Raw genomic sequence first — 13,326 nt, forward strand, 5'->3', positions numbered from 1 at the left:
ACTCTCTTCTGTTCCGAGTTTTTCCCCTCCTTCCCTCCACCCCCTCCCCTAGATGGCAGGCATCCCCATACATATTAAATATCTTATAGTATATCCTAGGTACAATATATATGTGCAGAACCGAATTTTGTTGTTGTTGTTGCAAAGGAAGGACTGTATTCGGATGCCTGCTGGATATTTTAAAGTGGATATCTTGGATTCATCTCAAACTCCCCATGTCCAAACCCGAACTCATCATCTTCCCCCCAAATCCTCCCCTTTTCCAAATGTCCTGCTGCCTTTAAAAGCCCCCATCCTTTATATTCTCCCAGATTATTGTGGAGCATGGAATCAGGGGAGGATCCGAGTTCAAATCCAGCCTCACTTACTAGCTACTTGACTCCAGGCAAGTCCCTTCACCGTGTTTGTCTCAGTTTCCCCCTCTGTAAAAGTAGCTGGAGAAGGAAATGGTGAAGCACTGCAGCATCTCTGCCAAGAAAGCAGAAGAGTCAGACAGGACACAATACTTGCCCTTACCCTCGCTCTCTTTCCATCTCCCATATTCAATCAGTTGCCACAGCTTGGGATTCCAACCTTCTCTGGGTCTCACCTCTGAAGCCAGCCGCTTTTAGAGTCAGTTATAAATCCATATATATATATATATACATTCATATATATGTGTATATATATATATACACATATATATGAATGTATATATGTATAATTGATTAGCTTTAAAATCTGCCCATAACCTGCCTTTTCCACTTTCTTGTCCACTACTCTCAATCCCAGTCAAACGGACTCGTCTTGCCCTTCTGGCTCCTACTTTCCTCGACGCTGGGAATGTTCTTTCCTCCCCTTATAAAAGGCCCCTCATCCTTCGAGACGCAGCTCAAGCCTCATTCGTTCCTGGAGCCGGAGCCCGTCCTCCCTCCAAACTCTCTCATGGTTATGTATGTTGAGTTGCTACAGAATCAATGCTTTCAGATTGTGCCGGAGAAGACTTTTGAGAGTCCTTGGACAGCGAGGAGATTAAATCAGTGATTCTTAAAGAAAATGATTCAGGCGCGAATTTCAAGAACTTGTTTAAGCGGAAGGACTATGTTCACATAATAAGATGGGACTCATTGGAAAGAACCCTGACGTTGGGAGAGACTGAAGGCAAAAAGAGGAGGGGACGGCAGAGAACAAGATGGAGGAGGAGGGTCACGGAGGCATGAAGCTTGGGCAGACCAGGCCAGGTCCGTGGGACACTACTGGAAGATGGAACAATTATGCTATTCTGTGTGTGAGAGCTTTCCCCACCACAACGAGAGGTCCTTGAGAGTAGGGCTCCTTTCACTGAGTTCCTGGCACCTAATGGGCATGTCAGAAATGCTTGTTGACCTTCCAAAGAGGTTTCTTGGGGAGCTTCTGGAGCAGCCGTCCTTTCAGTTCAGTTCAATAATCCCAATTGCAGCCAGATCCTTTATTGTCTCTTCCACAATCTCATCTCCTTCCCTAGTCCCTGGAAGCCTCTATTGGAAGTAGTCGGCTTTCGGGGACTCACGTGGACTCCGAGTGTGGGGGATGGGCAGCTCTAGGCCGCCCTCGTTCCCCGCTCTGTATGCAGTGATCTGGTCCTGGAGGAAAGTGGACACAGCTACGGGGCCTTCTAACAACAGGGGGATTGGTCACATGACAATAATTTAAAATCACTTTTTAAACTTTTCAGTTTTTTGCATTTGGGGGAGACGCGTTCTTCTGATCCTTGTCTGAATGCTGGCTACTTGTCCATGAGTCCCACGTGTCCCCCTCCACGAAGGTCAGCGGTTTCTATTAACGGAGACATGCTAATGGTGCCGGTGGGCTTTGGGCTCCGGTGGAAGTCACGTGGGAGAAGCCGCCTCAGGGAAGGGTCAGCTTCTTGTAGCGAGCTGGGGGATGGGCGAGCCGGGCATGCGGGGGAAGAGGAGCCGGGGCAGCTGGCGGCGGGTCCGAGCATGGCGGGATCACGCCGCAGGCTTTGGCTCGAGGGGGTGCTCAAGGCCAGGGTGGCCCCGGGAGGTGGCGATCCCCGCAGGGAAGCGCCAGGGGAGTTTCTGTCACTGGGAGGGCCCCGGGGCCACACGGAGCTGCGGGTCGTGTCACTGACCCCGCTGACTGCTGGTGCTTGTTCCCACCGGATCATGGCACAGCGTCCATCTTTCCCTCCAGTGCTCTGGACTCTCCCGAATCCCGCGCCTTCCCCAAGGAGACCGAGCGGTACCGGATCTCCCCCCCCCCCCCCCCGACTTCAGGGGAGTTCTCCCCTCCCCCCAGCCTCGGGCTTTTTCAGGGCCCAGCAGGCAGTCAGGGCACACCTGGCGCGGCTGCCCGAGGCTTTGCCAGGCTTCTGGAAAGAAGCGGGCACCACGTTCCCTGGCCATTTATCTCCACGTTCTCTATGTTCTCTGGCCATTTCTATATTCCTGGACATCTCCACATCCCCTGGCCCTCTCCATGTTCCCTGACCCTCTCCACATCGCCTGGCCCTCCCCGCGTCAGCCCCCGGGCCCTCCCCGCGTCAGCCCCCGGGCCCTCCCCGCGTCAGCCCCCGGGCCCTCCCCGCGTCAGCCCCCGGGCCCTCCCCGCGTCAGCCCCCGGGCCCTCCCCGCGTCAGCCCCCTGGCCCTCCCCGCGTCAGCCCCCTGGCCCTCCCCGCGTCAGCCCCCAGGCCCTCTCCAGTTATCCCCCTGGCCCTCCCCGCGTTAGCCCCCTGACCCTCCCCGCGTTAGCCCCCTGACCCTCCCCGCGTTAGCCCCCTGACCTTCCCCACGTCAGCCCCCTGGCCCTCCCCGCGTCAGCCCCCAGGCCCTCTCCAGTTATCCCCCTGGCCCTCCCCGCGTTAGCCCCCTGACCCTCCCCGCGTTAGCCCCCTGACCCTCCCCGCGTTAGCCCCCTGACCTTCCCCACGTCAGCCCCCTGGCCCTCCCCACGTCAGCCCCCGGGCCCTCCCCACGTCAGCCCCCTGGCCCTCTCCAGTTAGCCCTCTCCAGTTAGCCCCCTGACCCTCCCCGCGTCAGCCCCCGGGCCCTCCCCGCGTCAGCCCCCTGGCCCTCTCCACCTCCCGGGGCCAGTTTGGATGTTTGCTTTGGCCCAGACGTTCCCTCCTAAGTCACGTTGGCCCCGTTTTTACTCCTCTGCCGGGAGACACTTGATAAAAGCTCGCAGCGGCCGCAGCAGCAGATTTCCCTGAAGGACCCCGATAAATGGCTGCGTGAGCGCGCACTTCAGCTCAGCCTGATGGAGAACAATCTCGGTTAAACCCTGGCTCTGTGCCGGGCCCTGTACTAAGTGCTGGGGGGGGGGGGATCGAAATGAAGGCCCCCCCCACAAGAGTCTTGCCATTCATGGGGGGGGTACAGCCCTCCGGGGTGCGGGAGAGGGGGGACAGCCCTTCAGGGTGCGGGGCGTTGGAGGGACGCTACTTGTCCCTTTGGGACCCGAATCAAGGAGCCGTAGGCTGAGGGCAGCGCGCATCCCACCGCCCCTCTCTCTTCCCAGAGAAAGCCGAGGCCGGGGGGGGGGGGCGTCTCCCCTGGTCACTCGGCACTGAGGGACAGCGGCGGGATTTGAACCCGGGGCCTTGGCTGCCAGACTGGGCAGGCAATGATCCTTCACCGGGCGCTCGCCACGCGCCAGAGCTTCGGCCTCTAGTGGGAGGGCGGGGAGCCCTGGGTTCGAATCCTGGGTTCGAATCCCGCCTCCTCTCAGCCTCGGTTTCTGCTTCCGTTAGATGGGGCGCTATTGGCCCGACCGCCCCAAGTGTGAGACCAAAGGAGACTCTTTGTAGGGGCTGGGGCGCCTGGGACCCGCCCCCGGCCCGGGAGGAGGAGGAGGGAAGGGCCTGGTGTCGGCACCGGGGAGAACCTCGGGGCGGAGGTGGGACCGGGGGAGAGCCCGGAGGCCGCCCGGCGGGATCGGGATCAGGGTCAGGGTCAAGGTCAAGGCCCGCCCACCGAAACTTTCCCAAGCTCGCGGGGCTCGGGAGGGGGAGGCTCCGGGGTGGCAGAGGGGAATCTGCGTAGTGGGGGAGGGGGGCGCGAGGAGAGCGGGCGGCCCCGCCCCCGCGCCCGGGGGAGGGGAGATGGAAGCGGGCCGGACGAGCCCGCCCCGCCCCTCGGGCCCCGCCCCCGCCCCCGCCTCTCTCCTCCCAGCCGCCCTGCCCGAGTCCCGGCCGGGAGCCCCAGGCCCGCGAGGTAAGTGCGTGGAGGAGGGGCCCCTCTCCGCCCCGGTTGTCCCCCCACCGCGATCTGCGCCTCGGGGGGTCGGGGGCGCAGGAAGGGGGCCGCCTCCCCCGCTTTGTGCTTGCGGTCCCGGGGAGGCGGGTTCGCGGGATGGGGGGTTCCGTCCCGGGAGAGGGGGCGGGAGCGGGAGGACGCCCGCTCCCCACTTCCCCCTCCCCCGTTTGCGGTGCTTTGCCCCGCGGCGGCGCCGAGCCCTGGGGCTCGGGAGTCTCAGGTAGTGTCCGGTTGCGCGGCTCCTGCGGGTCCCGGGACCCCGGCCTGGCGGCTTGCGTGGGGGAAGGGGGCAGCCCCCGTGCCGGGCCCCCTGCCGCGCGGGCCCCCCCGTGGTTGCCCCGGAGCTCCCCCTCCCCCAGCTCCGGGACTTTCTGCGCTGCTCCTCCCCTCCCCTGGAGCCCCTCCCGAGGGTCCCGCTGGGGCCGGAGCCGGGGCTCAGCTGGGCCGGGGAGACGCGATCCCCTCCGAGGTTCCCCTCCCCCAGTCCCGGACTCCCGGCGGTCACACACCTGTCACCCCGGGAGGCCCCCCCCCCCGGCGGTTTGAGGACGGCGGACAGCTCCGGGCGCTCCCCTGGGGGCTCCCCGACCCCGCCCCGGGAGTTGTGTCCGCCGCCGGCTCCGTGTCCAGTGGGAGCTCCCGGCCGCCCGGCCCTGGACCTGCCCCCGCTGTGCGCAGTGGGGACCCCGCACGTGTGTGGCGCCCCCTCCCCCGAGACTCCACACGAACTCCAGAGCTCGGCCCCCTTTGTACCCCTGGCTGCCTGGATGCTTGTGGATTAGCTGCTGCACTCGCTGGCTGCCCACGGCCTGGAGTGGGAGGGCGAGTCACAGGGTCTTTTCTCCAAACGTATGAATCCCCTTCCTGGAGTCGTGGGGGAGCCTCTGGTCCAGGGCCCCTGCAGGCTGGGGGAGAGCTGGACCGAGGGCCAGCGTGGGGAGCCGGGGACACCCCAGCCGCGGCAGGACGCTAACCCCTTCTGCCTCAGTTGCCTCATCTAGAAAATGGGAGAGAATAATAGCTTTCTGTCTCTCAGGATCAAATGAATTACTGTGAAGTGTTCTACAAACTATAGAGCCTTTTTCAGATTAAGGTTTTTAACTTCATAAAGTAAATACGTAGGGTGACAAAGACGCTGGGAATGGGGAGGATTTTATATCTGTCTATCCATGACCGATTAGTCTGTCTGCCTCTGCCCATCCGTCTGGCTTTCTATATATCTATCCGTCCATCAGTTCTTTAGTCCGTTTGTCTCTGTCCATCTCTCTGTCTATATTAAACACACGCACACACACATTCATTCATAGGCTTCCAGCTAAGCCACTCTCATGTCACAGAGTAAATGGAGGCGCTGGCTCTCTCCTTCAGGAGTGTTGAAGTTAAAAATAAACAGCGATTGGACCCTCACAGGAGCGGCCTGCTTCACTAAGTCCCAGAGATGGCAAACACTGCAGTTATCCTTGTGCCATTTACGCAGTGCCGGAGGTCACGGCGTCCAGACCTCATGTTCCAGTTCTAGAATCCCAGGCCCCTGAGTAACGTCTCACCACCAGAGCTGGTTTATAGAGCGTCTCCTCCGGGCCCAGTGAAGTTTTATATGGATTTTCTACAAAAGTTGGAGGAAGAGATGTATTTGTATTCCCTGTGCCCAGCATAGTGTCAGGAACACTGCTTGTTGTTCACTGGTGTCCCACTCTTTGTGACCCTAATGGGGGCTTCTGGAGAAATTGCAGTGGTTTGCCGTTTCCTTCTTCAGCTCATTTTACAGTTCATTTACCGAGGCAAACAAGGTGAAGTGACTTGGCCAGGTTCACAGCTAGCTAATAAGTGTCTGAAATCAAATTTGAACTCTGATCTTCTTCCTGACTTCAGACTGACTTCCAGACTCCACCGTGCTGTCCAGCTGTCCCCAAAAGGACCATTTCTTAATTGTGAAATGATCCTTGTGTGATAGCTTTTTAACAGCTAAATCCATTAGACAGTGCCGATCCTGGTGACCTCATGTCATAGATGATGCGTCATTTCAAAATCAAAGAGGAAATCAGGTGAAATATGGCAAAGGTGACATGGGTGAAGCAGAGGATGGTGAGGGAGTTGGAAGGAAGACAACTTATTTCTAGGGAGATTCATTTAACTTTGTAAACAATAGGGAAGACCTTGTGACATTGAAAGCGCCTTCCCCCAGGTTTTCTGCTTTTGCAAAATGGATGTGAGCTTCACATGCTCCAAAGTGCGGGTGTCTTGAACCCCCACTTCCTAAAATCTGAGAGGAAACTTTCCCATGACTCATCTTTGTCCTGAATGTGTTGTACTCAGGGAAAATGTGTGTGTCTGTGCGCACGTGATCCTGCATGTGTGTGTGTTTGCAAGAAGATTAGCTAAGGTTATTTAATTTGTACCTTGCTAATGAGCCATTTTAGAAAAGGGGAAAATTTGTGATCCACTGTACTATAGTAAACCATAGTACAGTAGATCACAAATAATATACTATAGTATAGTGGATCACAAGTAGCATACTATATTATAGTAGATCACAGATTGTATACTATAGTGGATCACAAGTAACATACTATACTATAGCATAGTAGATCCCAAATACTATAGTATAGTATAGTAGATCACAAATAACATACTATAGTATAGTATAGTAGATCACAAATAGTATTCTATAGTTTAGTGGATCACAAGTAACATACTATACTATAGCATAGTAGATCACAAATAGTATAGTATAATATAGTAGATCACAAATAGCATACTATAGTATAGTATAGTAGATCACAAATAGTATTCTATATTATAGAATAGTAGATCACAAATAGCATACTATAATATAGTAGATCACAAATAATATACTATAGCATAGTGGATCACAAGTAACATACTATACTATAGTATAGTAGATCACAAATAGTATAGTATAATATAATAAATCACAAATAGCATACTATAGTATAGTATAGTAGATCACATAGTATTCTATATTATAGTAGATCACAAATAGTATTCTATATTATAGAATAGATCACAAATAGCATACTATAGTATAGTAGATCACAAATAGTATTCTATATTATAGTATGGTAGATCACAAGTAGCATACTATAGTATAGATGATCACAAACAGCATACCATACTATAGTAGAGTGTGTCATTCAGCCTCCTCACTGGGCAGTCTGCCGCAGGGGGCACCATTACCGCCTTCCAGGATGGAGCTTTGTTACTACTTGCTCTAGAGCCCCCGAAGGGGCAGAACATTGACACTCCCGCAGGTGGGTGCTGGTGTCTGTGCAGGCTGCTCGGGCTCTTTTCCAGCACTGGGTGATCTGCATATGGAATGGAGAGAGTAAAGTTATTATTGTTAATTATATTAAAATTAAGGTATTTGATCCTTTTACTATTACTATTATTGCTCCTATTACTATTATGACCGCTACTACTACTATTATAGCTAGCACTACTGCTGCTGCTACTACTACTGTTGCTGCTGTTACTACTATTATCACAGGCAGCTAGATGGCACTGGGCCTGGAATCAGGAAGATGAGAGTTCAAATCCATGCTCAGATATGAGTTGAGTGTCTCTAAGAAAGTCACTTTGCCTCTGTTTATCTCAGTTTCTTGATCCATAAAATGGGGAGAATCATAGTATCCACCTCACAGGATTGTGAATCTCGAAGGAAACAAACTTTGTAAAGGGCCATGAGATAATGCAGAAAATGCAGAAAATGGGCCAGCCCCATCCAAGAGGGAATTCCCTGAGGCCGGAGCCGCCTTAGGAGGGATTTGATGAGGGGCTACATGGGGTAGTGTCAGGGCAGTGTCTAAGCAGTGGAGGGGATCAGTTACTTATCAGATCCTGGATCCTGTGAGAATCTCTGATCCGGCTGAGCGGGCCCTGCTTTGTGGGCTTGCGTGTGTGGAAGTGCCTGGGATTTTGAGTCTCTAACTGTCTTTACTTATCTCGGGGTCCAGCTGTGGCAGGGATAATTTCAGAACAAGGGGGTGATCACATATTTGCCCTGTAAGCTTCCCTTCCCCCCTACCCCCACAACTAACAGGCTGGAAAGTCACAGAATGGGAAGTTTCAGTGAAAATGTTTTTTTTTTAAAGAAAATGAAAAGCCAAGAAGGGAAAGACTTTCTAGCAAGTTTCCGGAGTAAAAAGGGAACACCTGGGACCTTCCTCCTGGCCTTTCCCAAAGGCCTCACTGGATGAAGTCTTTGACCCCCTCACTTAATAAAGTCCTTGACCCATCCTCACTCTGTCTCAGAAGTGGGCGCTCTCAGGCCACAAGCCTGTGGATTGTTCACGGAGAATCAGGCAGGGCTGCTGGGTGCCCGGTCGGCCCCCTTTGGGATGCCAGCAGCCCCTCTTCTGATAAGAACTTGTCATTTTTTTCTCTCAGCCAAGGAAAGTGTGTGTTTTCCTGTCTGTTCCCTGGACCCAGATGGCTCATGACAGCCTATCTGAGTCTGGTGTTCCTCCGGAGTGTGGTGAGCGGTAGGGCCTTGAATCTGGAGGCAGAGGGCCTGGGTTCAGCCCTGCTCCCTCATTATCTTGGCTGAGAGCCTCCCTTTCTGAGCCCTCGGGTGCCTGCCTTGCCAAATGAGAGAGCCAGGGGCCAGATGACCCCCAGCGCTCTCCCCAGCTCCGGACCCTCTGACCTCAGTCCTTGTGGGATTAGTCTTCTTTGTCTTTATTATAAAAAAGATTGACTCTAAAGTGATCCAGCTCACTTCCTTCTGTTCTGTGAACCTGGTGGCCCTACCCCTTCATGAAGCAGCTTGTCAGCCACTGGTGCCATCTCAGGATATGCTGGGGGATTAGAGGGGGGCACCCGGCTTCTCTCAGGGGGGACTTGTGTTTGAAAATCAGAAGTTATTCTGAGTGGAGTCTGGGGGATAGGGCAGATTGTTTGGCTTGGCCTGGGAAAAAGGCGGATTTCTTTCTGTGGCCATGACATGGGTATACATGTATGTGTGTTGTGTTTACACATGTACATGTGTGTACATCCATGTGTGTGTCCAAATCTAAGGTCCTAGAAGGCAGAGCTTGTTTCATTTGGCCTTTTTATCCCCAGCACCTTGGGCAATAATGAATCCCTGCTGAATCGAACCCAAAGCAGTTCCCATTTGGAATTAATTCCACGTATGTTCTGAGCATGAGCGGGCTTAGAACCACGTGGAGCTTGCCAGGGCAGACACTCCCTTGAAGGGCAGCATTTGTTCTATGTTAAAAAAAAAAAAAAAAAAAAGAAAAGAAAAGTGATTTCCTTCTAGTGAATATTTATATAATACTTTAAGGTTTATAAGGCACTCTGCACATATTATCTCATCAGATCTTCTCAAGAGGGAGGGTGGGGGTTATTATTTTCCCCATTTCACAGATGAGGAAACTGAGGCAAACCGAGTTAAGTGACCTGGCCAAGTCACACAGTTAATAATTTGAACTTTGAATCTGAGTCTTCTCGACTTAAATAAAGTACCACCACTGAATGTTATTAGACCTAACATTATCAGCTTTATTTGGGGAAAAAAAAATTAAGAAGGTTTAATGATACCTTCTTTTCCCCTCCTATAATCTTATTTATTTATTTTTATAATAATAGCTTTTTCTTTTTCCAAATACATACAAAGTTAGTTTTCAACGTTCACCTTTGTAAAACCTTGTATTCCAAAATTTTCTCCTCCCCCTTCCCCTAGACAGCAATCCAATATAGATTAAGCATGTCCAATTCTTCTCACTGTCTTTCCACTTTTAATGTTACCTTCTTTATCCTGTTGTTATTTCCCCAAACGTCTCCTAGAATCACGGAATGCTTCCAATCGGACAAAAATGTCTTTTGCTGGAGGAGTCACAGAGGCTTGGGGTGGAGGTTGCTCCCGTTACAGCTCACTGACCTTGAACAAAACCTTCAACTTTTCCTTGTGTTTCATATTTGCAAAAGTGAGCAACCCTGGAGGGGGATGGGCGTGGCAGGGACTACTGGGCTTCCCCCTCAGCTCCCTGTAGAGTTCCTGTAAAACATCTCCCTCCTTCTACATCAGAGTACAAAGAGAGGGAGTGTGGTGCAGTGGTTAGCGAGCCAGGCCCACTGGGCTCTGTACCAATGGATCCCATAGAACCTTGTCTAAAATATCCCAGAAGTCTTAGTCCAAGGCCTTTAACATTAAGCTATTAATCTATATAATATTACTATTAAGCTATTAAGCACTGAGACTTTTGGGACCCCAGGTGCCTGTGTGTGGATCTGCTTATCAGCTTTATACTTGTGCTGTGATTTTTATATGCCCTTGTCTCCCCTGTGAAAATGTGAACTCCCTGTGCAGCAGTCTATTTATTTTCTGCGCTTCTACCCTTTAGTGACTAGCACAGTCTGGTACATAATAGGTACTTAATAAAGGACTTATTTGTGGATTGGGGTTGCCATCCTTGTCAAGGAATGAAGGCAAGGCGCATTTATTAAGCACCAATTGTGTGCCAGGCACTGTGCTGAACAAATATTTCCACGGCAGCTGTTTTAAAGGGTCTTATTTCACAATTCAGGAAAGTGCATCAACCTTCTGTGTTCTTGAGCTGCTCTCTTAAAATGTGCTTCCCTTCAGTTTTTAAACCCTTCTCAAAATAATATGTTGTTTAAAAATTCAAAATTGGAAGGAAAAGTGAAATTTCAGTTAGAACTTTTCTTCACCAGGTAGTAGTACAGTAAGTAGAGTGCCAGATTTGGAGTTAGGAAAACCTGAGTTCAAATCCTTCCTCGGTGACACTGGGCAAGTCATTTAATTGCTGCCTACCTCCTTTTTCCCATCTGTAAAATAGGGATAATGATAGTCCCTGCTTCCTAGAATTGTTGTGCAGATCACAGAAGGCAAGATGCCTAACACAGTCCCTGGCACACAGTAGGCACTATATAAATATTAGCTAGTGAATTTAGGGATCCCCTGAAATCTGGCTGTGTCCCCAGGTTGCTCCAATCCTGGGACATATCTAAGGGCTGCAGAACATGGGCTGTTCCCCATAATTGGATTCAAATTCACCCCAGTTCTCTTATGCTCATTTTCCTCATCTGTAAAATGGGGGAGTTGGCTCAGAAGATACATGTCAGGCCCTTTGGAGCTCTAGAGCTGGAGTCCTGGGGTCCACAGAGTGAGGGGACTCAGATGCCTTCAGCACCAAGTTCTACTGTCTTGAGAGAAGAGGAGAAGAGTCTGTGGCATAGAGAAGTGGGTGATGTGGGCATCTTATCACCATTACTGGCTTTTCATAAGGCTCCTTGTGGTATTTTTGTCGTGATGTTTGTTTTCCTTCTTTCACTGGGGTATTTTTGTTTCGTGGAAAGTTAGGGAAAGAACACAGTGAGAATCCCAGAACAAGGAAGTGGTTCTTGGAGACAGGGGCCTGCCTAGTTTGAGTTTTCTCAGAAAAGGGATGACTGCTCCTTGTGGGGAGAGGGCAGGGAGTGGTCCTTGTTGCCCCTCCTCCCCCTCCATGCCTTCCTGAAACCGGGCCCTCAATCAGAGCAGCACCCATCCTCCCATTTTGTAATCAGTTCTGCTGCATGTGTTCAGAGTTGGAGAGCCTGCCTGATCCACCCTGCATTGTCCCTGAATATGCCAAGAATGTCCCGGGCCTTTTGACCAGGATGGAACACATTGGGAGGCAATCTGGCACAGTGGATAGAGCTATTTACTGGGCTTGGGGCTCCATCTCTCTCCACACTGGGACACACACTGTCCTGCTTTGTGAGCCAAACTGGACACCTTCTGCCCTTGGGATGCTTCCCTTTCTCTTACTTCCCTGACCTCTCCTCTGTTATCACCTCTGCAGAACTGGTCCCATTTGCTACCTTTTCTCTATCTGCATTTCTTACTCCTTGTTTTGGGGCCTTCATCACTTGTAATAGTAAGAGTAGTAGCAGAAGTGGTGGTGGTAGTTGTAGTAATAGCAGTAGTAGAGGTGGTGATGGTGGAAATAATATTATTCCCCTCCCCACTTCCTGGCTTTGCAGGATGAAACAGGATCTTTTCTTTTACAGAGATGTCCCTTCCAGAGTGGGTCTTCTGAGTTATTCTGAGATTTCATAAGGTTTCAGATTTACTTTTTGCTTGATAGTATATTATATTTGTGTATATAAACAAATTATGAACGATCAGGAAAATTTTGAAAACTGCATTATGGAAACAAAGATTTTAATATGTTACTAATTTTGTTGCCATTTTCCAGTTAGACAAAGACTGAGAAACCTTAAATAGTTACAGATTTGGAGATTTACTATCCATGCAGAAAAGGATACAAAGTTCTCTATCTTTTTGAGAAATAGAATCTTTTCTTCAATAATACAATATCATGTGTAGCTGGGTGGTACAATTAAGAGAGAATGATCTTAAAGTCAAGCAGACCTGAGCTCAAATTCTACCACAGACATTACAACTAGCAGCGTGACTTGAAAAATCACTTAAACTCTTTTGAGCCTCAGTTTCCTCATCTGTGAAGTTAGGTAGTAGGAAACTATTCTCTTGCTGCATATTCTGTTGGAGCTAGACAAAGACGAAAATGTCAGTGCTGGTAATCATCTATCCATTCATCCAGCCATCTATCTCTCTATCTACCAACCTATTTATATACCTACCTATCTCTCTCTTTGTCTCTCTCTCTCTTTACCTGTCTACCAGCCTATCTCATCCATCCATCATCTATCTATCTATCTATCTATCTATCTATCTATCTATCTATCTATCTATCTATCTATCTATCTTTTCTATCTGCCTATCTACCTATCATCTACCTACTTATCTATCATCTATCTATCTATTCTATGTATCTATGTATCTATCTATCTGTCTTTTCTGTCTATCTAATCTGCCTGTCTGTCTAGATACAGATATAGATATATAATGTATGTGTATATTATATACAAACTCCTATAAATACATACACATATGTATAGGGATAGAGAAAGCCACTTGTATATTTTTTAGAACTTTTTTTTTTTTTTTTTTTAATAAAAAGAGCTCTTGTTCTTTCTGGGCTCCACATCTCTGCTTTTTAGTGACAGCTGCCTTAGTGTTATTGTTGACCGTTTGT

General features: G+C 50.4%; 1 protein-coding gene across 1 annotated transcript in view; it reads left to right on the forward strand.

Annotated features, from left to right (window-relative positions):
• The first annotated feature begins 4,128 nt into the window (after positions 1-4,128).
• Positions 4,129-13,326, forward strand: part of ARHGEF3 (Rho guanine nucleotide exchange factor 3) — a 232,921-nt gene continuing 223,723 nt past the window's right edge. Inside the window, 1 exon segment of the mRNA XM_074284416.1 lies at positions 4,129-4,198. The gene's annotated coding sequence lies outside the window, so the exon portion shown is untranslated.

This window comes from Sminthopsis crassicaudata, chromosome 1 (genome assembly GCF_048593235.1).
Source record: "Sminthopsis crassicaudata isolate SCR6 chromosome 1, ASM4859323v1, whole genome shotgun sequence".
In the NCBI taxonomy this organism is placed as follows: Eukaryota; Metazoa; Chordata; class Mammalia; order Dasyuromorphia; family Dasyuridae; genus Sminthopsis; species Sminthopsis crassicaudata.